The sequence below is a fragment of the Oxyura jamaicensis genome, chromosome 1 (genome assembly GCF_011077185.1).
Source record: "Oxyura jamaicensis isolate SHBP4307 breed ruddy duck chromosome 1, BPBGC_Ojam_1.0, whole genome shotgun sequence".
Taxonomy (NCBI): domain Eukaryota; kingdom Metazoa; phylum Chordata; class Aves; order Anseriformes; family Anatidae; genus Oxyura; species Oxyura jamaicensis.
This window is the reverse complement of record NC_048893.1, coordinates 17,414,675-17,441,224: the sequence shown is the minus strand read 5'-3', so window position 1 is coordinate 17,441,224 and position 26,550 is coordinate 17,414,675. Positions and strand designations below refer to the sequence as shown.

Here is a 26,550-nt window from a genome sequence, read left to right as displayed (position 1 = left end):
AAAAATATAATTTGGTATGACAGAGAAAGGCTCTTGACATCTACCATTGCTATGCTCCTTTGATAAAACAGCATGTCTTTCCACTTTTAGATGGAATTAACCTTATATACAAAACCAGACAATTATTAATTTATCCATACATACTAGATACTTACATTAAGAATGAGAGAAATCACTCTCTGCTAGGGTTTGCCTCTTTCTGTAGAATCTAAATGGAAGTCTCAATGAATACAATGTGATGAGTCCCATTCCATGTGTGTCTTTTTCATCACAACTCAATGTGCAATTAAACTCTTCCTTTAAACTCTGCCTAAACTCTACAGGAATCTATTCAACAACTGAAAACTAAAACCTTGTATCATATTTAATTAGGCAATTTAAATATGCTGATTTTAGAAATACAGTTCTTTATCATTAACATTTGAAAACAAAACCAAGAATGTTTAGAAAGAAACTGTCATGTTGAACAGCAGCTCAAAGAGCTTTACAAATCATTCTATAGGTCTCCCTGACACATCATGTCTTGAGGAGCCTTCTCCATGACCCTAGCTGGTAACCAAGCAGACAGATTTAAATGTTCAAATCTAGGAAGGAATGGAACAGCAATGATACCATAAGCTATCGGCACTGAGAATTTAAGATACTGGCCTACTGTCAAAAAATGGCTTAGTTGTCCCAAAATTAGGTGTTTGGGCCTGGTCTAAATTCAGTGTAAATAACTTTTTTATAAATCAGTCTGGAGACAGTATAATTTTGAGGAATAAACATACATATGGATTTTGTTCAGTTTTCAGTTTACAGTGATAATTCAATAAAGATCAAAGTCAGTATGCAGCATATGGATGACTTCTTACCAGAAAAAAAGCATCCTGAAATGCTATGACCAAATACCCACATAAGAATATTCTCAAAAATATTTTTTTCCAGTGAAAAATACTGAAAAGTTATTTCACATTCCAACATTTCAAGTCTTCTCTATTCACGAAAAAGGACTAAAGCAAAAATACAGTGGAGTCAAGATATATTTTTGGAAACAATTTACATCAGTCTATCTGAGAGAAAATATTCCTGGATGAATACTGACAAGACAAACCTACATACAATTCTAGGATTTTTAAAATAAGAAATGCAGTTGATTATCTAATATTAAACCTTCTATTTCTCATGAGTCAAATTACGAGGTTAAAAGGAATTATTAATGATATATATAAAACTAATAATACATGTCATTAGGATAAATGTAGGATTTTTTTTTTCCTCATCTTACATATGAAACCCATGACTTGGAGATTTGGAGAGCCATTTAAGTAAATGCAGCCACCAAATTATTCTCTTTTGTTCAGGAGCTGCATGATTGACTGATTCTTAATAAGTGCAAAAACAGCTTTAGGCAAACAACAATACTAAGCTTGCAGTGCACAGAAGTGAGCTAAAAAACAGATGTCAGCCTTCAGTTCTTCCTGTATAATTTGTACACTGCAATGTTAGTAAAGTGATTCCTTAAGCATATTTTCTAGCTTATTATTTACAACTATCCTACTTCATGTGCACTTCAAAATGCTCTTTTATACCTGGATTGCTGGAACAGAAGATCAGCAGCTTATTGCTAGTGCATATAATTGAAAGGCTGTTACTTAAAGCAGGCACCATTAAAAAGTCTGAATTTGCCAACACTTACAACCCAATTCTATGCCTAGAATAGAAAAGTAATTATAGTATGCTGCTGTATTTGAAAATGTTGGCAAATCTTGATCTTTTAATGATGACTCCTATTAACAGTAAGAAGCATACACCTTGAGGTTCTTCATGTAGTCTGTGTATACATATCGTAACACAAACAGTGTAAGCAAAAAAAAATAGAATGAAATATTGTATCAGAAATAAAACTTTGAACAGTAAACCCCACTAAATTTAAAAGGTCCTTTCAAAATTTTTAAAATATTGTAGGTTCTGTTAATTTCAGTGGTAATAACTAAATTTACATCCTAGAAATGAAATGAGATTCACATTTTTTGTTTCTCCCCTGTGGAAGTTCTTCCAGCGTTAGACATGAAGTACTTAATACTACTCTTCAGCTTTAAAACAAATACCATTAACGATTCCTAACTGCACATTGCTCAAAGGAGATGAAAACCATGCAACTTTGTGTTCTAATTTTGACAGAACAAAATTCTGCTGTGTGAGGTGAAATCAAAATGAATTCTCAGTACAACAAAGAATATGTGTGTATGCTATACAGATGTGTCCTAATGGTACTTCATACAGTGCAGCATGTTAAGCACACCTACTGTCTGACAGCTTGCACATTTTGTTTAAACAGGACTGTATCTGTCATTTCTGAGGCACAGTCAAAAGATTAGGAGGTTAAAATTATTAAGTGCAGTGCCTTTTGTCGCTGCAAATGGTCTTGAATTTGAAGGCACCAGTGAGTTGAATTGATTCCTATATTGTTGTACATAAGCTGGATTTGCACTAACAGTACAGTACTGATTATACCTTCAAGCAAGATTTACTTTCCTGCAGAAGATCATCCCTCTTTATTTACCGAGCTAAGCACTTCATGTGCATTGCTTTGTCTGGAAAAAAAAAAAAAAAAAAAAAAAAAAAGCCTTGTATTTTAAAAGTCTGCTGGCACATAAACAGTTATGTACGTCCCCATTTATTTCAATTGTTTACCATTTATGCATTTAAAATGATTGTAAGAAATACCACTTTATGGAAAAATTATGGAAAATGTTGTACAATTACTGTAAATACCCTATGGGAGTGTAAGGCAACATTTTCTATTCCTGCATTATCCTAGATTGGATCACAGAAAATTGTAAGTTTGGTCAGTCACATGCAGGTATATTTTTCATCCTAAAGGTTAAAAACACTTTGTTTTTTAGCACTCACTGTTTTCACAGCTTATATTTTTTATGTAAATAAACAATGCAGTTTAAAAAATCATAAATGTTTGTTAATTGAAAGAATACAAAACATTAAACAACAACAACAACAAAGCAACTTGGAAATGAAAGGTAAAAGTATTATACTTTATTCTGTTTGATAAAAATGAGAAAAATAACTTAACAGAGTATAAGGTCACTTGAGTTTGACCCATTTGGATAATACATTTGTTTTAGAATGTTTTCCCTTTTATTGCTACAGCAGCCTCTCTGGTATGAAAATGCTAATTTATTAGTTTTAAAATGATGTGTTATTAAGTCACAATAATGATATTTCTTTTATTTTGTCATGACTAGGAATGTATATAGAGTTGTGGACAATTAGGGAGAAATAGCTAAGACACAAAATTTTTGAGAAATATGAAAAAATGTCTTCATGTGAACAGAGCTCACTGAACGGAGCTGTTCCCTTTCTGTTCCCTTTTTAATGTGATTTCTGTTCTAGGAATTTAAGATATTGTGGAGTTACCAAGCTGGCACACAGAAATACCATTAGCAACAGAAGTCTGGAGAGTACAGCTCAAGAAACTTAAATTACACAAACTGTAAGACAGAGAATCCAGTGTTGTTCATTTGATTTTTGCAGGGGAAACAAGGACTCAGTTTCTAAGAGTTTGTTTTTACTTATCTCTTTCAGGCTAGTTCCCGTTGGCAGTAGCATGAATTCAAGACCTCACATTAGAATTAGTAGGATTAGGCAAAGGCAGGGACTGGGAGAATGAAGAAACACTCAGTATAGGAGAAGATCACGTTCAGGACCAGCTAGAGAACCTAAAGGTGCACAAGTTCTTGGTGCCTGATGAGATACACTATCCATCATATTTGAGAAGTCATGGCAATCCAGTGAAGTTCCAACTCACTGGAAGAGGTAAGACATAATCCCCATTTTTAAAAAGGACTGGCCTGAGAACAACAGACCAGTCATCCTTGCCTGTCAGGATCATGGAGCAGATCCTCCTGGAAAGTATGCCAAGGCACATGGAAAATAAGGACGTGACTGGTGACAGCCAGCATGGCTTACCTCAGGGCAGATCTTAAGTGACAAATAGATTTTATCGATTTTAATCAATGGCCTTCTATGACAGGGTTATGGCATTGGTGGATAGAGGAAGAGCAGCTGACATCATCTACCTGGAGTTGTGCAAAGCATCTTACACTGTTCCACATGACATCCTTGTCTCTAAACTAGAGAGACATGGATCTGACAGATGGACCACTCGATGGGTAAGGAATGGCTGGATGGTTGCACTCACAGAATCACAGAATCATCTAAGTTGGAAGAGACCTCCAAAATCACCTAGACTCAAAGAGTTGTGGGTACTGGCTCAATGCCCAAGTGGAGATCAGTAATAAATAGTGTTCCTCAGGGGTCAACATTGGGATCAGCGCTGTTTAACATCCCACATAGACAGTGAGACTAAGTGCACCCTCATCAGGTTTGCTGATGACACCAAGCTGTGTGGTACAGTTGACATGCCTGAGGGAAGGGCCATTCAGAGGGACCTGGACATGCATGAGAGGTGGTCTTGGGTGAACCTCATGAAGTTCAACAAGGCCACATGCAAGGGCCTGCATATGGCCTGGGGCAATTCCAAACACAAGTACAGGTTGGGTGGAGAATGAATTGAAAGCAGCACTGAGGAGAAAGGCTTGGAGGTGTTGGTTGATGAGAAGCTCAACATAAGCCAGCAGGGTGCACTTGCAGCCCAGAAAGCCAACCATATACTGGGATGCATCAAAAGAAGCATGGCCATCAGGGTGAGGGAGGTGATTCTCCCCCCTGCCCCCCCCCCCCCCCCCCCCCCAATCTGCTCTCCTGTGACCCCAGAACAAGATGGAGACAGACCTATTATAGAGAGTCCAGAGGAGGGTCATGAGAATGATCTAAGGGCTGGAGTACCTCTCCTATGAAGAGGGCCTGAGGGAGTTGGGGTTGTTCAGCCTTGAGAAGAGAAGGCTCCAAGGAGACCTTCTAGCAGCCTTCCTGTAGTGGCCCTAAAGGGGGCCTACAGGGAGGGACTCTTTGTCAGGGAGTGGAGTGATAGGACAAGGGGTAATGGCTTTAAACAGAAAGAGGGTTGATTTAGGCTAGATAAAAGGAATAAATTATTTGCTTTGAGGGCGGTGAGGTACTGGAACAGGTTGCTCAGAGAAGTTGTGGATGCCCCAACCCTGGAGGTATTTTAAACCCAGACTGGATGGGGCTTTGAGCAACCTGATGTGGTGGGAAGATGTCCCTGCCCATGGCAGGGATGTTGGAATTGGAATTATATGATCTTTAATGTCACTTCCAATACAAAACATTCTATGATTCTACGAAATTCAGTTCCACAAGCAACCTTAAGTGCTGAAATCCAATACAGGAGTTCTATGTACATAACTAGATAGAAATAACCGTAACAGTGTCTGCGACTCTGTCCTTCATTGACATTAATCTGAGACTCCACATAGACTAGCAGACCTTGTAAATATCATACTTTGATTTGTAAATATCATACCTTTTGATCTGGTAGAATATATATATATATTTTTTGCCTTTCTCATAGCTATTGGTAGCTATTTAATGGAATAAACTTTCATGTGATAAAATCAATATGGACAGTTGTAGGCATATCAGCGTTCCTTACAGATTTCACATAGGTTTTTCACTGCTTCAGCTCAATACTGCAACATTTTAAGCAGGTAGAAAGTCTCTTTTAGGCAGAAAAGAAAAGCGATGTGTGTTAATTTGCAGAATTATGCTGGACGCATGAGATTCTTCAACAGCAGAACTACATCTCAACTGCCTTATTTACTTATTTACAACTGCCCATTTAATGTAAAGGTCTACAAATCTGCTTTTTAATTTAAAAATAACAGTAGATAAATCTAGAATTTTCATAAAGAATCCACATTTAGAACTAGTCTTCATAGAATCATAGAACGGCTTGGGTTGGAAAGGACCTTGAAGGGACTACTTGAAGGTAATGCAGTTCCAACCCCTGCTGGGGGGTTGCTATGGGCAGGGATGCCATCCTAATCTCAGGTTGCCCAGGGCCCCATCCAATCTGGTCTTGAACACCTCCAGGGGTGGGGCAGACACAACGTCTCTGGGCAACCTGTTCCAGTGCCTCACTACCCTCTGAGTGGAGAATTTTCTCCTAACATCTAATCTAAATCTTCCCTTTTAGTTTAAAACTGTTCTCCCTTGTTCTATCTTTATCTGCCTGAGTAAAAAGTCATTCTTGTTGCTTATTATAAATAAACCTCATTAACCTTTAATATGAATCAATAGCTTTAAACAAAAAAAAAAAGGATGGAGAAATTACTAGAAGTCATCATTCAATTCATAATTATTCTCTCACATTCCTAGTTACCTAAACTCATACTATAATTTGTAATTTAACAAAGGAAGAAGTTTCTCCCAGCAATTCTAATATGTAGAAGACATACGATTTTTAAAATAAATAGAAAGCCTCAACTTTATTTCTACATGGCCTACTGTTAAACCAGAAGATCACAAAGAATGATACATTATACACTAACTTTTATTTCATAGTACTTACATTTTCTCTGTGAATGTAAAGCAATTCCTGATTCAATCAAAATGCTGATAAACATACATACATATTTAAACATAGCTTGTAAGTTGTGCATACTTGAAAGACATCTGGATTCTAAAGAGACATAACAGTAAAAAATAATAATAAAAAAATAGAAAAAAATAGAAAAAATATCTAGTGTTATTTTGGATTCTTACCCTTTGATGGCTTAAAATAAACATTGTACGTTTTCCTAAAATCTGCTTTTTAGAACATATTTTAATAATGTGGTGTTTTCCAAACTAATAATCTACAGACACCTGGTAACTAGTGCTTCTGATACAAAGAAAAGATCAGCACTATAAACCCCTATTTTGTGAATGGATCTGTGATTTAAGCATTTTTTACAAAACTTCTTAAATGAAAAGGTGTCCCTGCCCATGGCAGGGGGTTGGAACCAGGTGATCTTTAAGGTCCCTTCCAACTCAAACCACACTGTGATTCTGTGATTCTATGAGCTGAGCAAGCCCTAACTAGAATTAAAACCTGCTTTGTCTTCATTACTGTCTGAATCGAAGCAACAAATCCAGAGTTTTTCTGTACTGCAGGCATGGCCCAAGTTTATAATTATGTATGTCAGAAGGACTAAGCAATGAGTACCTGCACAGTGTGGCTTACAGAATACGCAGTATGCATTGAAGCTAATGGAAAAAGTAGGGATTGAAGCTTGAACACAGTTTTCAGTATGAACGTCAACAGAAGGGCACAAGAAAGCCAGTCACAGCTCATGTATCTAACTGGTCTATGTCCATCATACTTGTCTGTACCATTTCTGTGTTTTACTAATGTAATATATGAAGTAAATTTATAAAATAAAATACTGTCATTTATTTCAATGGAGTTCTAATGACTTAAAGCTAATCATGCACTCAAATATTTCTGTGAATCTGATTCAGTGAATTGAAACAGCACCAGTGGAGTGACTTTGGGCTTACTTTATTAGAAGCATAGGCAGAATTTAATCTTCAGACGCTATAAAAGCATTAATAAAAAACTATTTTCATTTGTTGTTTACAGCAGTGAAACAATTTGGTATCCAGCAGCTCAGAGTGGAAGATAAAAGTTCAGAAAGAAACCTGTAATTGTTATGCAGAGCACCAGAGATCCCAAGGTTTCCCTTCGGTGAGAACTTTCTTCTTGTTACAGACTGAATTCACCATGATTCATGTTCTTGCATCCTCTGTTCAGTTGTGTGAAGTAATTCCTAAACAATACTAAAAGTTAACCAGTCATTCCTTTTTGTCGAGACCTTTTTCATGAGTTCAGAGCTCTAAAAATCAGCACCCATTTTAACGTCATCCTTTGAGAAAGCAATATTTTGAGTTGTCATCCAAGAGGCATATATATATTTAGTTGAAATACTGTCTATTCCGGCTTTATTTTGCTTAAATGTATTAGGATGTGGACCACAGATAACTTGAACAAAATCCATTGGCTAATACTCAGTTACTTCTAAACTGTGTGTGTCTGTGATCTTGCACTAAAGCACCCTAATTAACGCATGGAATGCTGGCTATATTAAACGGATTCAATTTTGTTTGCTGGTTAAAGATTGAGGGACTAAAAGATAGAGCCTATTAACAATACTGTGAGAAGAACGAGAAATCACTGCAGACTGAAGCAAGCTCCCACTGGGGGCCTAACAAGCACCTGCCACTTCCACACGGTGAGAGATCAATCAGTCTCTGTATGCAGCAAGCTGACCTGCCAAAAGCTGAACCACAAGGGGGAGAGAAGGAAAATGATCAATTCCCCAAACTCTGTGCCCTTCAGTAAGAAAACACTATACTCTAAACACTTACAACGTCTCTGCAATTGTGATATTTTAGTTAAGTTCAAAAAAGTGAAATGACCATGAAAATCCAGTCAGATATATATGGAAAGAAAGGTAAAGTAGTATCCAAAGTGTATTAGAAAAGGAATTCTGTTCATCATTGCTGTGGAAATTCAGTCACATTACAAGGAAAATAAGTTTTCAGGTGTTCAAATTTAGATTTGCTAAGTTCAAACACTCAAGTTTTTGCTCTCAGGTACAAGACTGCAATTTACACTTTGAAGACTTCAGTTGCTTATTTGATTTGTGTTTGCAGTGGAGGAATGAGCTGACCAAGAGTAAAACATTCTAAGTATGTACAAAAGACTACTGGCAATTGGAAATGAAAGCAAGTGAATTGGAACTTGGTAAACCATGATTAAATAATTTTTCAGTTTGCTAGAAAGTATAGTTATCATTGTTCACAGAAAAAAAAAAAAAAAAAAAAAAAAAGGCTATTTTCTTAACTAGAGTCCTCTTCCTATACGACTTAAGTATAGCCTTAATTTTATTGTGTAACAGAGCATTCTGTTCACGCTGTGTACTCGTATTTTCTAACTTCTAACTCTGTTGGACAGAGATACTTGTTGTTAGTCAGTTCTACAACTGCACTCCTAATGAGGTCCTGATGTTGGCACAATTGTATTACCAAGAAGAAGACTAATCAAATAATTGCACATAAATCTAGGTCCTACCAAAACTCCAGGCTTTTACTGACTTGGGTTTGTTCATACGGTTAAATGTCAAGGTGAGTAAAATTGAGCTGTATTTACAAATACCAGAAACTCATGAGTGAAATCTCTAGACATTGCTATTCCTTCTTGGGGGATCAAGTTCTCAAATATACCTTAAAAGGTGATGAGATCAAGCAAATTGTCTTGAATACTAGGGAAAGCACTGAGATCATATACGTTTTATGGAACGTATGAAGATCTTCATGGAACATGAAGATCTTGGAACCTTCCAAGATCTTCATGTTCTCTCTCAAATGTTCTTTAAAACCACTTCCCCACAATATGGAGTGTGGCTTTTCATTTCCTGTTATACAATGACAATGTATAGACAATGCATAGACAATATAAGACAATGGTGGAGTAGTGGTATAGTAAATAATAGTAAAGTAAATAATAGCAAATAGTAAATAACATGGGATGGGAATCTGTTTGGTGTACAGAAAACAAATAAACAAACATAACCGAAGAGCCTTATTAGAGGTATATATTTGCATTTACCCTGCACTAGTGTTATGAAAACCTTTGTGTGTGTGTGTGTGTGTGTGTGTGTGTGATTATAACGGAAATCATCAATTTAAAAAGTCCAATACTGTCTTCTGATGAAAAGAAAGAAGTCCAGACTGGCAAAAAATGAAAAATGAGAACAGACAAAACTCAAAATAATATGGTATTCTTTATTAGTTGATTGCAAAAATACTTTTGCTTGAAACAAAACTGTAGAAACAAATGGCCTGATCTTCAGAGAAAATTGTTTGTTTTGCATTCACTTGAGAAATTGTTCCAGAACAGTAAATCCTTGCACAAATATTACCGTTGAAATGTCATCAAAGTTACCATCTGTACAGGTTATCTGCTGATCAAGTGCCTGCAGTGCTAGCTCAAGAAATCCAAAAATGGCTAAAACTTTTCCATCAAACTTACAGAAGAAAAAAAAAGAGTTTTTTTGTTTGTTTTTTTTTAGCATATACTTGGACTTATCATAGAATCACAGCATCATCTAGGTTGGAAGAGACCTCCAAGATCACCGGGTCCAACTTCTGACCTAACACTAACAAGTCCTTCACTAAACCTTATCACTAAGCTCTAAATCTAAACATCTTTTAAAGACTTCCAGGGATGGTGACTCAACCACTTCCCTGGGCATCCTATGGCTTGTTCAGTTCTGTCAGTTCCTGCTTTACCCAGTTCTCTGGAAGCACCTTCAGGTTTCAGCAACTCCATCTCCTGATTATCTGTGCTTCTCAAATCCCCCTGTTGATATATCCCCCATGTTCAGCTGCAATAGTGCCTCATCTAACTAAATGTCAGAAGTTGCTTTTTCTTTTTTTCTAAGAGATGTGGGTGGTGAGGGGTGGTGAGGCATGGGAAAACGACACCTGGAGAAGTTGTGGATGCCCTGTGTTCAAGGCCAGGCTGGATGGGGCTTTGGGCAACCTGGTGTGGTGGGAGGTGTCCCTGCCCATGGCAGGTGGATTAGAACTAAGTGGACTTTAAAGCCCCTTACAACCCAAACCATCACAGGATTCTGTGATTCTATGACCCTATGTATGCCAAGGATAAATATCTTTAATGTGAGTCATCCTATACAGATAATGGAATGAGCCAAAAACATAAGCTAACAAAGATGTCTCTAATTATGACATTAGCAGTACATAATCACTTTTCATATTAGTATCATATCTTCAGTTGTATCACAGATGCAAATGTGTAAATGTGTAAACAATAGCATCTAGATTGTGAAGCTCCTCAAACTGAGCTGAAATTCAGAATTTTTTGAAGTGAACAGAAAGTCTTACATTGTTTTCAGTGGAATCACAGCTTAACATGAAGACTCTATAAAACACTTCTCTAGGGTCTGAACCATAAATCTTGTTATTACTCAGTGACCTGAACAAGTCCAGTACATTATCATTCAGTTAATTAATTAATTTGCACATTAAATGAAAAAGATTATATTAGTGACAGCTATGCAGACAATCTTTAAGAGACTAAAACAAGCAGTTATTACAGATTACAAAAACAAAAACAAACAAAAAAACCCACAACCACCACCACCAAAAAAAAACACAACAAACTCACAGAATGTGTGAGGAAGCAAACTGAAAATATTTCTTTTTGACACAAAGCAGAATACAATTCAAGCTATTCTGTGAAGTGTAGCCTATTAAATAAAAAGCAAGAGATTCTGCCTTTTGGGCTTTCAAATGTCACCAAAAATATACCCTATACTTCCATGTGAAAGCTACATACACGAATCTGCAGTCTTTAGTGATTTTTTTTTTTTTCAAAAACTGATTTCAGGGTGACATAAATGACTTACAAGCAAGTTCACTATGTGAAAGCTGTGTCACTTGGGCTTACTTCAATAAACGGGCTATAGAAGAGATTCAAAGGTATGCCTGCAGAGTAATGCTAAGAATACAGGCTGAATTCTTTACCTTTCTAGGAATAACTACAAGTACATTAACAGCAGTCTAAATTAAATTATGCCTAATGTAATACTTAGATACCTTACACAAGTCAGCATTTTTATATCATCTAATATCCAGCTCTATGTAGATCTGCACCCACTTATACTCTCTATCATTTCTCAGTTTTCTCAAATTTCCCTGTGTTGTTATATTAAATATCACTGTGTGTGCACTGATAATGATACATGGAGAAGTATGTATTCAGAGGAGAATCATGTCTTTCTTCTGCCTAAGCTTCTCTCTGATTTATTTTTAACTAACATAAATTCCAGCTAACTCTCCAGAAAACCTGGAAAACTTTTTATGGTCAGCCATAGTCTGGAAAGTAATGGAAGATAATGTTAAACTTTTAGACAGCAACCTAATGGTTATCATCCATATTCTTTATAATACATCTATACAGCTTTATGTTCTCAACCTGAAACACACTGGAAAAAAAAATCCAAGAGCTCAGCTTAAAAGTTTAAATAAAAAAAAATATAAATATTAATTCATAGATATTTTTAAAGCACATCAAAACTTTTTTTTTTTTTTCCCCCCCCCTCTGGATCATCATCACACTGTCCAGTTTATGCTGAAAAGGACTTCTGATATAATCACAGAAGAAATATTTTAAAGCGCTATGTTGCTAAACAAAATAGAAGGACTCCTCTGAGTATTCATAATGTATATTTACTAACTGTTTTAATTAAAACACATATCTCTGTAGTTAACTTGAAACCTATATTTCAATCTGGTTTCTTTATTATAATTTTCAAGTTTCCTGTATCACATGCACATACATTTTGAAAAACAAATATAAATAAAATATGACAGAATAAACACTGATTAAACATTTTGGAACATCATTAGCATACCCAATTTACATGGCATAAATCTGTTAACATCTGCAGTGATAAAAAAATCCCCCAACATCTTTCACGCTACGAAGATGAAAAGAGCTTTTTTTTTTTTTTCTTCTTCATTTGGTATAATAAATAAAACAGTACATTTCTTTGCTCTCTCATTTAACATGAAACCAATGAGTGTCATTACTGTGTTAGCACACAAAATTAAATGGAAGAAGCTGAAAATATGATGCTGAATAGTTCAAGTATTCCAGTAGCTCAGGCCCTAAAACAAGAAATTCCCTCCATCAGACAGTAATTCTGATGTAGGCTCCAAGACAGACAACCCAGACTACAGCATCACCTCCCTTGATATTTTTCACATTTTCTTATTTCCATCACCCAAGCTGCACAGTGGAAATTTAAGCAAGGAATGGTGAAGCTGGGGGAAAATATACAGTTATGAACATTGACATGCAGAAAGCTCTGAAGCCATCACTGTTGATTATCAGTATCCCATATTAAACCCCAGTTTACTTAGGTGCACAGTCATTGTTGTTCATTTTTTTTAACATGCAGCATGATGAAGCATTCATACTCCATGCCGGTCAAAAGAGGATTACTGAACCAAGCTCAGTAAATTCTGCTTTTTCATATCTATTAAGACTCAGAAGAAACACTAGCAGCAGCAGCAAATAAGGTAAGACAAATGGCTGTTCAGACTTCCTCCCATGGAAAAGGCAAAAATAAAGAAAATATTTGTCAGTAATTGCTACATTGCCATCTTATTCCCATATGACGTGCTTGGAGACTGCTTCCACACTGCTAAGAAGAAGCCATTTGAAGTCCACATTAGTTCATTTCTGCTTCTGCTTCGCTTGCTCGCTGCCCTAGATAAGATGGGCACTGTGGGCTGTGCATAAGAGTCAAGGCTGCACTAAGGCTGGACCACAGTGTAGGCCAGACTGAGCTGTGGAGGAGCAGAGGCTAGCTAATTGAGCCTCTCCGGTCTACAGAAGATGCCCTCATGCTTCATGGTACATAGTTACATCAAAGTATATATTCTTGACATAATAATTGCCTACTTCTGCATTTGTAAGTAGACACTAAACTATCATTAAAAAGAAAACCTCATCTTATGAGAAGGTTTATTTGGGAATATTCTCCACTCTGAATATGGAACTTGGGGGCCATTATTGAATTAATATACAGAGGATATATTGTAATTTTATTAATGCAGCATGCTGACAACTTAGAACCTGAACCAAGAATTCATATTTGATATTGTAGCCAATACAGTTCAGCACGTATTCAGTCTTGTTAATGCTAGCAAAAAAATCACACTGTATAAATGATTTGTGAGTAGACTATGCCTGGAGTCAGGTTTCATTAAAAAAAAAAAGAAAAAGAAAAAAAAAAGAAAAAAAAAAGATTTTTTTATAATAATCTTGTGAGCTTCATTACACCTTTTCATTACATTTCATTACACCATTTTGTTGGTAAAGTTGTGAGCACTTTGAACTTTAGAAAGATGTGATACTTGTAAAATCAATCAACAAAAATCATTCTGAAAAAATCAACAACACACACTAACTTTATTACTTAACACTTCTAACCAGATTTCTGGTTGTGAGGTTTAATAGTCCCTTCTCAAACTAATAACTTTTGAGCCTATAAAACACATTCAACTACATTTGATAGACATCTCAAAAATAGTAAGACCCTGAATGTTTGAAAGCTTGGTAATAATGCAGAGTGAAAAAAATGTTAATGACATATTAGTTTTTGTTAATGCTCCTATTGATGGGAAGGACTGACTGCAGCTGAAGGATCAGTCAGCTCAAAAAACCTGCTCATATGGCTAGCTAGCCATAGAGTATCTGTGGCATTTTGTAGGTGGGAAACATAGGATATAGTAGCGATGAGAAGCAGGGGACACAAGGGAACTAGATGCTTTTGCAGTTCTGAGAAGGGCTGGGGGTCTTGGACCCCCATGAAGGGGGTCCAAATGTGACATGAAGGAAAACTAATAAGGTTTGCAGGGAATAAACTGTTATTACATTAGCCCACTGCACACAGTAAAACCTTACAAATACAACACCATAAATTTGAATTTGTAATGCAACATATATTGTGTATCATATTACTTTTTAAATCTAGTAATTGCAAATAAGTGATTTTTTTTTTCTTTAGATAATGTGATTTTGGTTAAGCTTTATGACACTGTAATTAAGATTTCCTTGAAAAGTCATATAAACCATGATGTGCAGATATTTCACTTTTTACAACCTAGCTATAATACTCTTATAAGCTATGTTGCCAAATTTTTATGCAATGTTTGTTTTCATGGAAGGGTTTTTTGTATGAATACAAACATTTATATGACAGATGTTTTGCGCATGCCTATATTTTTTCTTTTTTTTCTTTTAAAAAACTTGTGCTATTTCTATGCAAATCCCCAGTACTTCAATAATTTTTTTAAGGGCCGACAAATATGCTCAGTGCTGTATCTTCCCATAGGAATAACACTCAAATACAAACTGCCTTGTCAGCAAATTCCGCAACACGTTGGGAGATGATCCAAAATTTTTTGTTCCATTTTAAAGTTCATTAATTTGACTCATTTAAAATATACATGCATTATAAAATTCTGCATTCCTAGCTTTCATTAAAATGACTATATTGCAGAGAATAGGGTTTTGTCAGTTCCTTGTATTTCCTTCAAGTTCATAATTAAAAAGACAACATACTCTTTTATTAGCGTTAGCTTGATTTTGTTTGTTGAATCAAACACAAATAAATGCTTGGCCTAAAATGTACTGTCAGAGGAAAATCTGACCCATGTTTCTTTTGATTTTTTAAAATGAAAAATAAGATATTAATTCTAGCTGATGAAGTGGGAGTGGCTTTCTGCGATCCTAAGTATACACATGGATTTCATAATACCCAGATGACAACCCATCAGCACAGTGTGACTATTTCAGTAATGCAGGTAGGGATATTTTCATACTTCCTGGAGCAGAATAGCTGCACAGTGTGCTACCAAAGTACTCTTGGTTTGTCTTACTAATATTATTTTAAGAATGTACTATGGTCTTTTTACCTCTTTTTAAGAAGGGTCAAGAGATAACTGATGAAGATGACAGAAACACAGCCATTTGATAGAGAATATACATTTTAATTAGAGGACTGATTAACTAGGATTATTCTATATACACACAAATTCATTCATTGTGTAATTAAAATAGTGTCCGTAGTTAGTTACACGAAGAATGAGAAGAAAGAGAAGACAGCACTTTGCAAGGGAAAAACAGATGAGTGGAAGTATGTTTAATGTAACAGCCTACTGAAAAACAGGATGACTCCCATATCTTGAAATTTCAAGTACACTCTTAATCTCCCTGACCAAACAACAAATGAAAAGGAGATGAAAGAAAGGCTGTCCTCCTCCGGGTCAATATTTTTCCTGTAATTAGAAGAATCACTAGGGGATGATTTGACTTCAAAATAAAGACATAAAATGTGACTCTTAAAATAAATCCATGAATGAAACTTAAATGGTTGGAATCTGCCTCCCTCAAATGCATTTTGCATCTAACCTCTACCTACACCCACCACTGAACGTGTGTACTACAGTGCTATATCGGTAAACCTGATACTCTGGATTGAGTCATAGAATCACAGAATTTCCCTAGTTGGAAGGGACCCACAAGGATCATTGAGTCCAACTCCTAGTTCCACACAGGACCACCCAAAAAATCAAACCATGTGTCTCAGAGCATTGTCCAAAGGATTCATTACTTCTGGGAGGCTTGGTGCCTCAGAAGCCTGGTCCAGTGCCTGACCACCCTCTCAGTGAAGAACCTTATCCTAATATCCAATTTGATTGCCTGCAGCAGCCTGGGTTCAAATTCACTGATAGCTCTAATTTCTGTTCCTTCCACAAACAGTAAGTTACTACGGACAGATTTCAGAAGTCTGAGTAAAAATCTCCACAAAGAACACTTGACAAGCAACATAAAGAGATAGTTTAGGTCATAAGTATCTAAACCTGATAAATCCAATCTTTACTTTGTGTGTCATTTAGGATTTCTTTTTGTCAGATATCTCTGAAGTTAGTCTGAATTTTACATGTTAATGAAATTTAAATTTTCATTGGTGATGCAGAATTAGACGTATATATTCCGAGGAGATGGATACCTGTCTTTCAAAACTAAGGCTCCTATGCTATCCTGTAGATATAGGCAGACAAGAATATGAAGCCAGTCTAAATCACCAGAAGTCAAGAAAGAAATGGGTGTACTGCAGCCGAGAACGATGACAAGAGGGACATGCAACTTCTTCATATTAGTTTCATGTAGCATCTAGGATGCATCTAGGATGCATCTATACCTATGTAGCATAAAGGATATTGAATCATCAGGAAATTCAGGGAAATGCCATGATCATCTATCATATATCCTGGATGGAACTACTTGTCACTCCACTTCCAGAACCTAAGCCACTCTGCAGCAAATCATGAAGTCCCACAGAGAACAGAAAGAACAGAAACTGCCCATGCTATGTAGCTGACATTAATCAGGGAAAGAACTGCAACAGAGAACTATTTCCCTGAAACATATATGCATTTTAAAACTTACATTTAATAAAAAACAGCCTGAACATAGCCATTGGAGACAAAAAATTCAATGTGCTGGTGGAGATCTACATAGGCACCTAATTCTCTGTTTGGATGGTTAAGGTGGGCATATTCACTCATGTCCTTGGCTCAGATACTTACACTGTGCCTGGTTATGAGTTCATTTCAAAATTCAAAATTCTCAGAAAGAAATCCAACCACATAATTTGTGTCCTAGTCCAAGCTCTAGATGTGTCAAGTCTCATGGTCAAAGTGAGAAACTCTCATAATTGCCTTGTAACTGATTATTTCCCATGCTAGAGCTGTATGTCAAACATCCTCTAGATGTTAAAGACAGAGGACATTAACCCTTCACCCAAAGCAGCCCTGAACAGTTCCCATCTACAGTAATGCTTTCTCTGTTGATCTGTACCACCCCTTAAGACATCGCTGAGGCCACTAAATGCAGCTTCAGTAGTATGACTCACTTCACGTGAAAGACAAAAAAAATTAACTCACAAGTACATACCATCCTTCATTAAAATATACCAGACATAATAAACACCACTGCTCAGCCTCATCCTATTTTGTCCGTGTCTTTCAAATTGGTGACAGAACTCCTTTTAGGGGCTATCTAGAAGGAAAAGGATTCAGTAGGCTTCCTTTGCTGTTATAAGAACTAAGTATCAGTCTCTCCATAACCATGAAAACTACTTTATTTTATTAAAATATATATATGTATTTCCATGCCACAAACTGTATAAATCTTTTGTGGTTTGAACAGTTATAAACAACTTTCTGTAAGAGAAAACAAAACAAAAAACAAAAAACAAAACAAAACAAAACAAAACAAAAAAAAAACATCACAGTAAGTAATTCAGTAATTCTCAGGACTTCATGAAGACAGAAAAAAAAAGTAGAAAAAAAGAAAAGGAAAGGAAAAACAGTTACAAAAAATGCCATCAGGGATACTAGCCCATGTGGAAATTTACTGATTCTCACTTTATTTCAAATAATCAGTTGCTCATTTTATTATTGTTAATGATTTTAAGGGCATAGGAAAATAGTTCATTCTACCTTAAGGGAACATCTTCCACATCAGTGTACTCTGTTTTCTGTAATTTGTTGGAGACATCCTCAACTTTCTATTCCAAGATTTCACTGAGCACATTTATTACTCTTCCAAGTCCAAACTTACTATGATTGTAGACTTATTCTACAACCTGAAGACCCAAACCTGGCTATGACATGGCAAAGACTAATGTAATACTTAAATAAATCCCATCACCTATCCATACGCATTCAGTCCCATGAAATAAACTTAAATATTACTCTACAGCACAATTTAATGACAAATTTCTGTAACCACTGTGCTGTCTGGCTGAGCAGACAACTAATCTCCGTGAGAAAAAATTAAGTCTCTCTCATGACTCATCTGAGAATATCACAACTCTTCCCCTCATATGGTTTATGTGTTATCCCACCATGGCTTTTTTAAAGATGCTAAAAAAAATAAATAGAATGTTTGAGCTGGTAAAGACGACTCAGCTAACGTATGTCATATAGTACCAATACAAGACTGATCCCCACAGTACACTTGCTAGTTCTTTGTATAAGCTAGCCTTGAACTGAACAACTGCTGAGTTTTCAGTTCTGAGAAACAATTCCATAGCTTAGCACACAGAACTGCTATTTTTTACCCCTCCTAAATGTTTCTCTATCCATACTTTTGTCTCTGCAGGCCACTTTATATGTTTCCTCTTCCTCTGTGTTGAATTAGTCATGGATTGTTACTGGCTTCATCCCTGGCTCCCCCATTAGCCACCATTTCAGTCAGTTGAAGAAATGCTTTATGTAATTCTACACAGACAAGTCTACTTGTATTTGGTTGTTCTTGTTTGATTTTCCTGTGTGTGTTGTTATGTATTTTACCTACACATTCACAGCAGCTATCAACAGTTACATTTTAGCTCTGTCAGGGATTTTTATGCTATCTTTCAATCTTACAGGTACCCTTCTTTAAATTCAATTTAAGTCTTAGATTCTAGTAGCCAAGCTTCCACTGAAGGTATCTAGATTTAATAAATAAATAAATAATAAATAAAAATATAACAAAACAAATAAATAAATAAAACAAACAAAAAAAAAAAAACACTGGAGGAGGGGACACACACAACAGGGCACTACAATCACAAACACCTGAGCAGATCTTCCTGAGATACTCAGAAGTGCCTTGGTTTATGAAGCAAAGACACCAAACTCAAGCAGTATCCAAGAGCAGTGTATCAGCACATAAATTATGCCTGAGTCCCCAGGGGACTCCTAACCTGCTACCAACATTCAAACCATGCCTAAGACAACTGGACAGCTCCAGATTCAGCAGAAAAACATAACCAGGGAAGATAAGATCTTCCCTCAGGGTTTACACATATTCAATTAAGAAACAGCACCAGTACGATCAGTACTTGATGCTTCCTTCTCCACTAGAAAAGTCCCCTTCTTACTTCAGGTCCAGTTCCTTTTTACTTATTTTCTCTGTCTGGACACATCAGTCTTGAAAAAAGGACTGCAAACAGGCTTCATCTGGGTTATGCTCCTGTCTGGCAGATATGTGGGATTAACAGAGAAATTTGGCAACCTCCTCTAGATACACTGTGGAGATATTCTCTTAAATTCCTTATCATGCTTCCTTGGTCTCTAGTGATAAGACGAAGATCTCAAACAGTAAAGGAAATACCATACTGAGTCCACATGCTTCCCTCACTAACCTCTTTAAATTTGGCCTGTATCAAGAATTAGGGTTTTAATTATTATTTGAATTTGACCTCTAAAAGTTACAATTCACTTCAGCCCTGTAGATCTCAGCCAACCTCTTTTTAGCTAGTCACAGGGACTAAATAATTTTCACAGACAACAGCGTTTCTCCCCCTCAACCCTTACCTCTATTTTTATGACTCATTGTTTCTTTGCAAGCTGTTTGATGCTGTTATCACATGTCCAGCTAGGTCTCAGGAATGTTCCTAGAACAATGTCCCTACAGTAACATGTTGCTCCCCTTCCAGCTACCAAAATTATTTCTTTAAGGGAATATTTCTCAGTCTTATGTGAAATCCGTATTTATTTGCTGTACCCGAAGATGTCCGATGTCTATCAGTAGAAATAAATATTTATTCAGAAATCACTCTGTCATTACATTATACACAGCTGGACAGCATTCCAATTTTGTATTGTGATATGTACACTTATATATACTTTGATAAAAAGGGGGACCATTATTAGAGAGCAGAGAGGCTAACACTAAAATCCTCACTCTAGAACAGCACAGCATTCTCTACAGTATAGGACATGAGCTTTCAAGTTTTTTTTCCATCAAATAGGGTATGCCAGTGTATTTCATATGAGGGATGTATTTCAAGTGCTTTGTTTGCACCTCAGAGGCAACTGCAGAATTCTTTGTTAAGTGCAAATGGAGAAGAATAACATTAGCTGAATAAACTATCTGGATATCCTGCAGCAGTTGTTGGTATTATTCAAGATTATTCTGGAGCTGATATGGCTGAAAACTAACCTGGCAAAAACTAATTCCTTTTTGGGCATACCAGACATTTCCATAAACACTTACTCCTTGCCCTGAAGAAAGGTCAGGCATACTCAGCCAAAGTGGGATGGGAGGATGTTACTGGGGCAGACTGGATTTAGATTGATTTAGGCTATCATGAAGCAGCATTGTCAGTTGAAAGACAAAGGTCCTATTTCCCTATATATTGCTGTTTGATTTTACTGACATACCCTCACTGCCTGGTTTGATTTGGATCAAGCAACAACCAGCCTTGCTCACTTCCAACCTCTGGTCTCAGCCATGTAATGAGAATCTAATGAAAGCATGAATAACCTAAACCTTGGGCTATTGCTAGCTGAATTGTCTTCCTGTATACCCTACCCTGCTCATATGCATGAGAACAGAAGGAATAGATGCGAACAAAGTCTTACAGGCAGGAGTTAACTCGATTGAAAAACAGACAAGGCCATCCTTTAGGTCTGCCCCCAAGGAAAAGAAACTTGTGTGCAGACATAATGCTACTAAGTATTGGAGCTCTATTCCAGATGCTTAATGAAAATAGAGCAGGGGAATACAGAAAAACAGAAATGTCTGTTATGTGCCTGTGTTCCACAGATTTTCAATAACACTTAAGGGCTTAACATCTTTTATGCTTTTGAAACCATTCTTAATAAAATAAAATTAGACCTTTCACAAATCTCTCACCTCCTGGACCACCTCGACCTAGATCAATACACTCCTGTTAACTGTTATTATGTGCTGTTCACAGGTCCTCCATCAGTTTCTTGTTGAAATGGCAGTTTTCAATGTGACAGGACTTTCTGAATTAATTTTCAAGTATGATTTTAGGAAATAATGTGTCAAACAAATTATTGAAAACCCTGTGCTATCACATCTATTTAATTTTATTTATTGACTGCTTGCTTTGTTCAGTCTAAAAATTCTAGCTTGTTTTGTGTGATTTAACAGAATTTTTGGGGGTATTCTTAAAAAGGAAATGTTCCAAAATGGATATACATTTTCAACAGCTTCATCTTCTAACATTTGCACTAAGAACATTCTCATTATGCAAAATGGGTGTGTAATATTTTTAGTATCATTTTAAATTCTTCATGTTGATGTGACATACCAGTTTCCAAGCTTCATAGTATTCCATTACATTCCCATAAAAAAAAAAAAAAAAAAAAAAAACATAACTTAAACTGTACACTCAAGTTCTGAGTTGAGTGTTTTACAGCTTTCTTTGCCATTTGCATCTTTTATGCTTTTGAAACTATTCTTAATAAAATAAAATTATACCTTTCACAAATCTCTCACCTCCTGGGCCACCTCGACCTAGATCAATACACTCCTGTTAACTGTTATTATGTGCTGTTTACAGGTCCTCCGTCTTCCACCATCATGGGTCCTTCCATCTTCCTCCATTTCTTCCACATGTACAATGTGTCATGTAGACCCTTTCACTTCAGCTTTGTTTCCTCAGATAGTCTCTCTTTGCAATCACTTATTAAATGAAAATTGTTTTTATTATATTCATACAAGAAATCAGAACTTGCAGACAAATGTCAGTCTACTGTGAAGACTAAACCACTGTAGGATTGGGCAACACTGTGTGAAATTGTCTGATTTGGCAGATGAAGAATGAGATGTAGTTGCTTGATGCAGGCAGGTAGTGACCTAGCTTGTCCTGAATAGCATACAGCTGCCACCCCAAAATGGCAATGGTCTCCTATAGGTTTTATGATGTCATTTATGCCCACCCCAAGCAAGATGCCTTTAATACCCTTAAGTGTTTGAATAGATAGAGTATGAGTGATGGGCACAACGCTGCACCAGGGAAGGTTCAGACTGGACATAAAGGAAAATTTCTTTATTGTAACTGTGGTCAAACACTGGAACAGGATTCTAAGTGAGGTGGTTGATACCCCATGTCTGTCAGTGTTCAAGAGGCATTTGTATAATGTTCTCATTAATATGCTTTAACTTTTGGTTAGCCTTGAAGTGGTCAGGTAGTTGGACTAGATTATCTTTAAAGGATCCTTTCGACTGAACTGTTCTATTCAATTCTAGTAAAATCTAGTATCAGCATCTTCACATCCATTCTCTGATGAGCCTATATTCTCCCATGCAGACTTGAATCATCCATTATATCCAGTTTTCTATGCCCTGGGCCTTCCATTTTTAAAACTTTTCTTTCTTTGGTTTTGAAGTCACTGAGAATCTTATCCCCATATAATTTTATTTATATATCCCCACATATTTTTACTGATGCATTACAAAATGCATCATTTTGAAAAGAATTTGAAAGGGATTTGAAAAGAATTTGAAAAGGATTTGAAAAGAATTTCAAATTAAAGTTTTTTGTTGCTGTTATTTAATCAGGACCCAAGTAGCAATTTAGGCATTCTTTGAAATGCAACTTTTAAAGCTCTGCATATATTTGAATACTTTGGATGTCCATGATGTAGTGGATGAGTTTAGACTATGACACAGTAGTCAATGATTACCCCAAGTTACAATGCGGTTTTACATGCATTTCAGAATTCTGTTTTCAAAGAATAGAAAGAATAATAATTAAAAAATAAAAGAAAAGGCAAGGTGGGGGTTTGTTTGTTTTTACTGAAAATGAAGTTTACTCCACACACACATGAATCTTCCTATTATTGCCTGGGGGAAAAGTTGTTTGCTTTTTACTTACTCAAACCTTTGTGGTTCAGATCTCGAAAGGATCAGTGTAGCACATTTTAAAGAGAAATAGCTAGTTTAAAATATCAAATAACCCATATCACACATATTAAAAATCTAATTCCTCAGCATTAATCAGTAAGCCAGCTTTAGCTCTAAATCTGTCCCTACACTAGCATAGAAAGACAGGACTGAGGGCTACAATATACAAGAAGCTACCTCCCAGTATGAATATGTGTGAAAAACAGCAACCCTGGGAGAAAAGATATCTCTACAAATCTTATTTATCTGAAAATTGACTTTACTTATTTGCAAAGGAATTGTGATATTTTTAAAGTAGCCCAAGTAGAAATAGGTATTCATATTTTCTGTAACTCTGTATATATGTGGAACAATTATAATTCCCTAGTAAAACATTAAAATATGTGTTCTGAAAAAGGAACTAAACCAGTGTTTCCCTATCTTCTTGTATGGAATTATTTAAGATGTTGAGAAATTACAATTTCAACTCAGACATTTCACTCCAAGTTATTCCTGGAGTAAATTGTGGTCTCTCTTCAGGCAAGTGTGAATCACCAAACATTGGTAGAAGCAGGATTCAGCATTCCGGACAGAGGAAGGAACCTAATCTCTCCAAGGAGGTGGTTCTTCAAGTTTCTGTCAGCTCTTTTCAACAGGAAGTCTACAAAAATTGTCAAACCTTTGCTAGCATTTTGGTTTTAGGGCTTAAGATCTGCAGTTTGCCACAGAGAAGTGCATTTTGACAAGGATGATGGGGATGGAATGGTATGTGTCACTGTACTTATAACACAAGGGACTGCACATTTTTTTAACAGACTATTAATTGAAGCCGTACTAATATGCAAGACAACTCGTGTATTGGGTAGCAATAGCATGATCTAACTATTTAGGTTCCTTAGCTTCGTGAGAACATTATTTCTATTTAGATACTTCAATGCACGATTGACTTAAGACATGCAGTCATGAAGATCTTCCTTGAACTTTATTTGTAAGCTTGCCTTTAGCTGTTATTCTTGTGTAATACAAGATCTACAAACATGAATTAGACTCTCTGAGACCTAAGACAGACAACTCACATGCTAACTTGCTTAGAATTTAACAGAAAGGAATCTAGTTCCAGTAGTGGAATGATGACCTATTAATAAACAATGACACCTTTTGTAAGCAATTAGAGCAATGGAAACTCTGTTCAAAACAAACTTTCTTAAAGGCCATGGAAGTAAATAACAAGTTGTATATAGGTCCTGGGGTACAAATCTACAGAGTGTATGCTGAAGCACATGGCTATGACATTTCAAGAATTGGTATTTTGTCATAATGAACGCTAGTACAACCAGGAAGAATACTAAATCAATCAAAAAATATTAAAAGGCTCAGTGAAAGCACTGGACTGTGATTAGGGCTGGTCTTGTAGATACGTAGTTACATCAGAATGAGAAGTTAATTATGAGTAACCTAGTTCTGGTAGTTCATATTTACAGTTACACATCTAAATATCATTTTTTTTTCTTTTTTTTTTTTTTTTTAATTTTAACAGTATCTGCAGAGAAGGTGTTCATATTCTAAACTTCCTCAACATGGTATGTGATTTTACAAGGTAAAACATGTAAAAGGTAGCTCAGTCTAGCTGCTAATTATGTGGTAGTGGTCTCAGAAAGCTTTATTCAAATAGCAGTTTCAGAAAAACTTTGCCAGGACATGAATTAGTTTTAGAGGTCTTTGTGATGCATAATGCTTAATGAAGAAATGGTCTCAGAGCTCACAAAGCTCTGAATGGCTGACAGCAGGTGTTAAGAATAGAGAGAGTTCTCAGTAACATTAAGGATAGTGACTTTTCTTAACCCTCGATTCTAGAAATACAGCACGAAATTTAGAGTGAAAATGACTGAGGATGATCTGCAAGAGGATCAGCCTGAAGAAACGATGTATTATACCACATAAGAGCTCTTTCTGCTGCTCTTAAGATCTCTCACAAGGCTGGGCAGGCATGCCGTCATGAAGAGGGCCATACAGAAAAAGAGAAGACAAAGACATTGCGACTCACTATGGTGCATGTATATGGACTTTGAAACTAGGATATATGTACCCCTGGTACCATAGCTTAAATATAGTCCAAGATCCCCAACAGTCTTGCCCATGAATAATAGAAAATTCAGGATCATCACTTCCTACTTATTTCTGAAAACTATTATTTGGACTGAGATGAAGGGATACAACAGCCTCCTGAAAAATGTCTTCTGTAATTTTGGTCTCTGTGTAGTGTTCCTTTTACAGTTAAGGGAGGGAACTTGGTAGATGACCTGCTGACAAGTGGGTCTAATGCATCTGTTTTGTAAGTTGACCACTTCTGACAAAGGGGATGAAGGAAACTTAATTTGGTATGGCATGCAGGCTTGAATCATTCCACTGCTCTAATCTTGTGCTGTCTGAAGGCTTATATTGGCGGGTATTGTGTGCTGGAATGACACACAACTAGAACTGGTGAGATGTCAAAAAACTTACCAAAACAGCTTAAACAAATACTATCAGCTAACCTGCAGAACTATGAAATGCACATTTAGAAAAACTCAGAGCTGGAATGTAGGTGAAGCTAAGTACAGGAATGCCAGGGTTATGTGAATAATGTGAATATCTAACAGCAACATGAGTATTACCAATAAGGACATTTATAAATAACAGTATTTATTTTTCAGTTACTCTGAATTTCTAAACCTCTTAAAATGTTAACTCAGGTCTCCCAGATTCATTAAGGTAAGTAGCTAGGGATCTTTAATCTTATTACTGCTGGGGAAACTGAGGCAGAGAGGTTCAGTGACTTACCCAAGGCCACAGAGGGAGTCACTGTCAGAGCCAGGATTAGAGCTCAGGAGTTTCTGACTCCCAGTCCCCAGCTCAGACCACTAGACCATGGCCTCAGGACATTTCCAGCTGGTCTTCAGTCTAAAAAAAAGTAAATTCTCAAGTATGTTACAAGTATGTAACATATTATATATATTTTTTACTTTGAATGTAATGGTATGAATGAGAACACATTGCTTGTAAGTCAATGATGAAAAGCAAACCAGTACATTTTAACCAATCTACCTTTATCATACCTATGTGTATGATAAAGCTCTGCAGAAAAATCTTGATTCAAGTTGCAGCCAATAAAAGCAGGTATTGTATTTCTCAGTGTAAAGAACAAATTGCCTTTCCAACCCAGCCAGCATGTCATTTATATTAATGGCAAGGAATGTTAAGTTGCTCTGTGTGTAAGTAAACTCTATTAAGAAAGTCATGTCCCTTGGTGAAGC

At 36.2% G+C, this 26,550-nt stretch overlaps 1 protein-coding gene and 1 long non-coding RNA gene across 10 annotated transcripts in view; one reads left to right on the top strand and one right to left on the bottom strand.

Moving 5' to 3' along the window:
- The window catches only part of LOC118160921, a 22,164-nt gene extending 5,988 nt beyond the window's left edge, over positions 1-16,176 (top strand). The window contains exon 3 of the long non-coding RNA XR_004747764.1: positions 16,045-16,176. This is a non-coding gene — a long non-coding RNA (uncharacterized LOC118160921). The remainder of the gene's footprint in view (positions 1-16,044) is intronic.
- The window catches only part of TAFA5 (TAFA chemokine like family member 5), a 448,316-nt gene that overhangs the window by 50,179 nt on the left and 371,587 nt on the right, over positions 1-26,550 (bottom strand). For 7 of the 9 annotated variants that reach the window (XR_004747731.1, XR_004747732.1, XR_004747736.1 and 4 more), the window contains one exon: positions 26,078-26,197. The exons of the other annotated variants lie outside the window; for them this stretch is intronic. The gene's annotated coding sequence lies outside the window, so the exon portion shown is untranslated. The remainder of the gene's footprint in view (positions 1-26,077; positions 26,198-26,550) is intronic. 9 annotated transcript variants of the gene reach the window in all.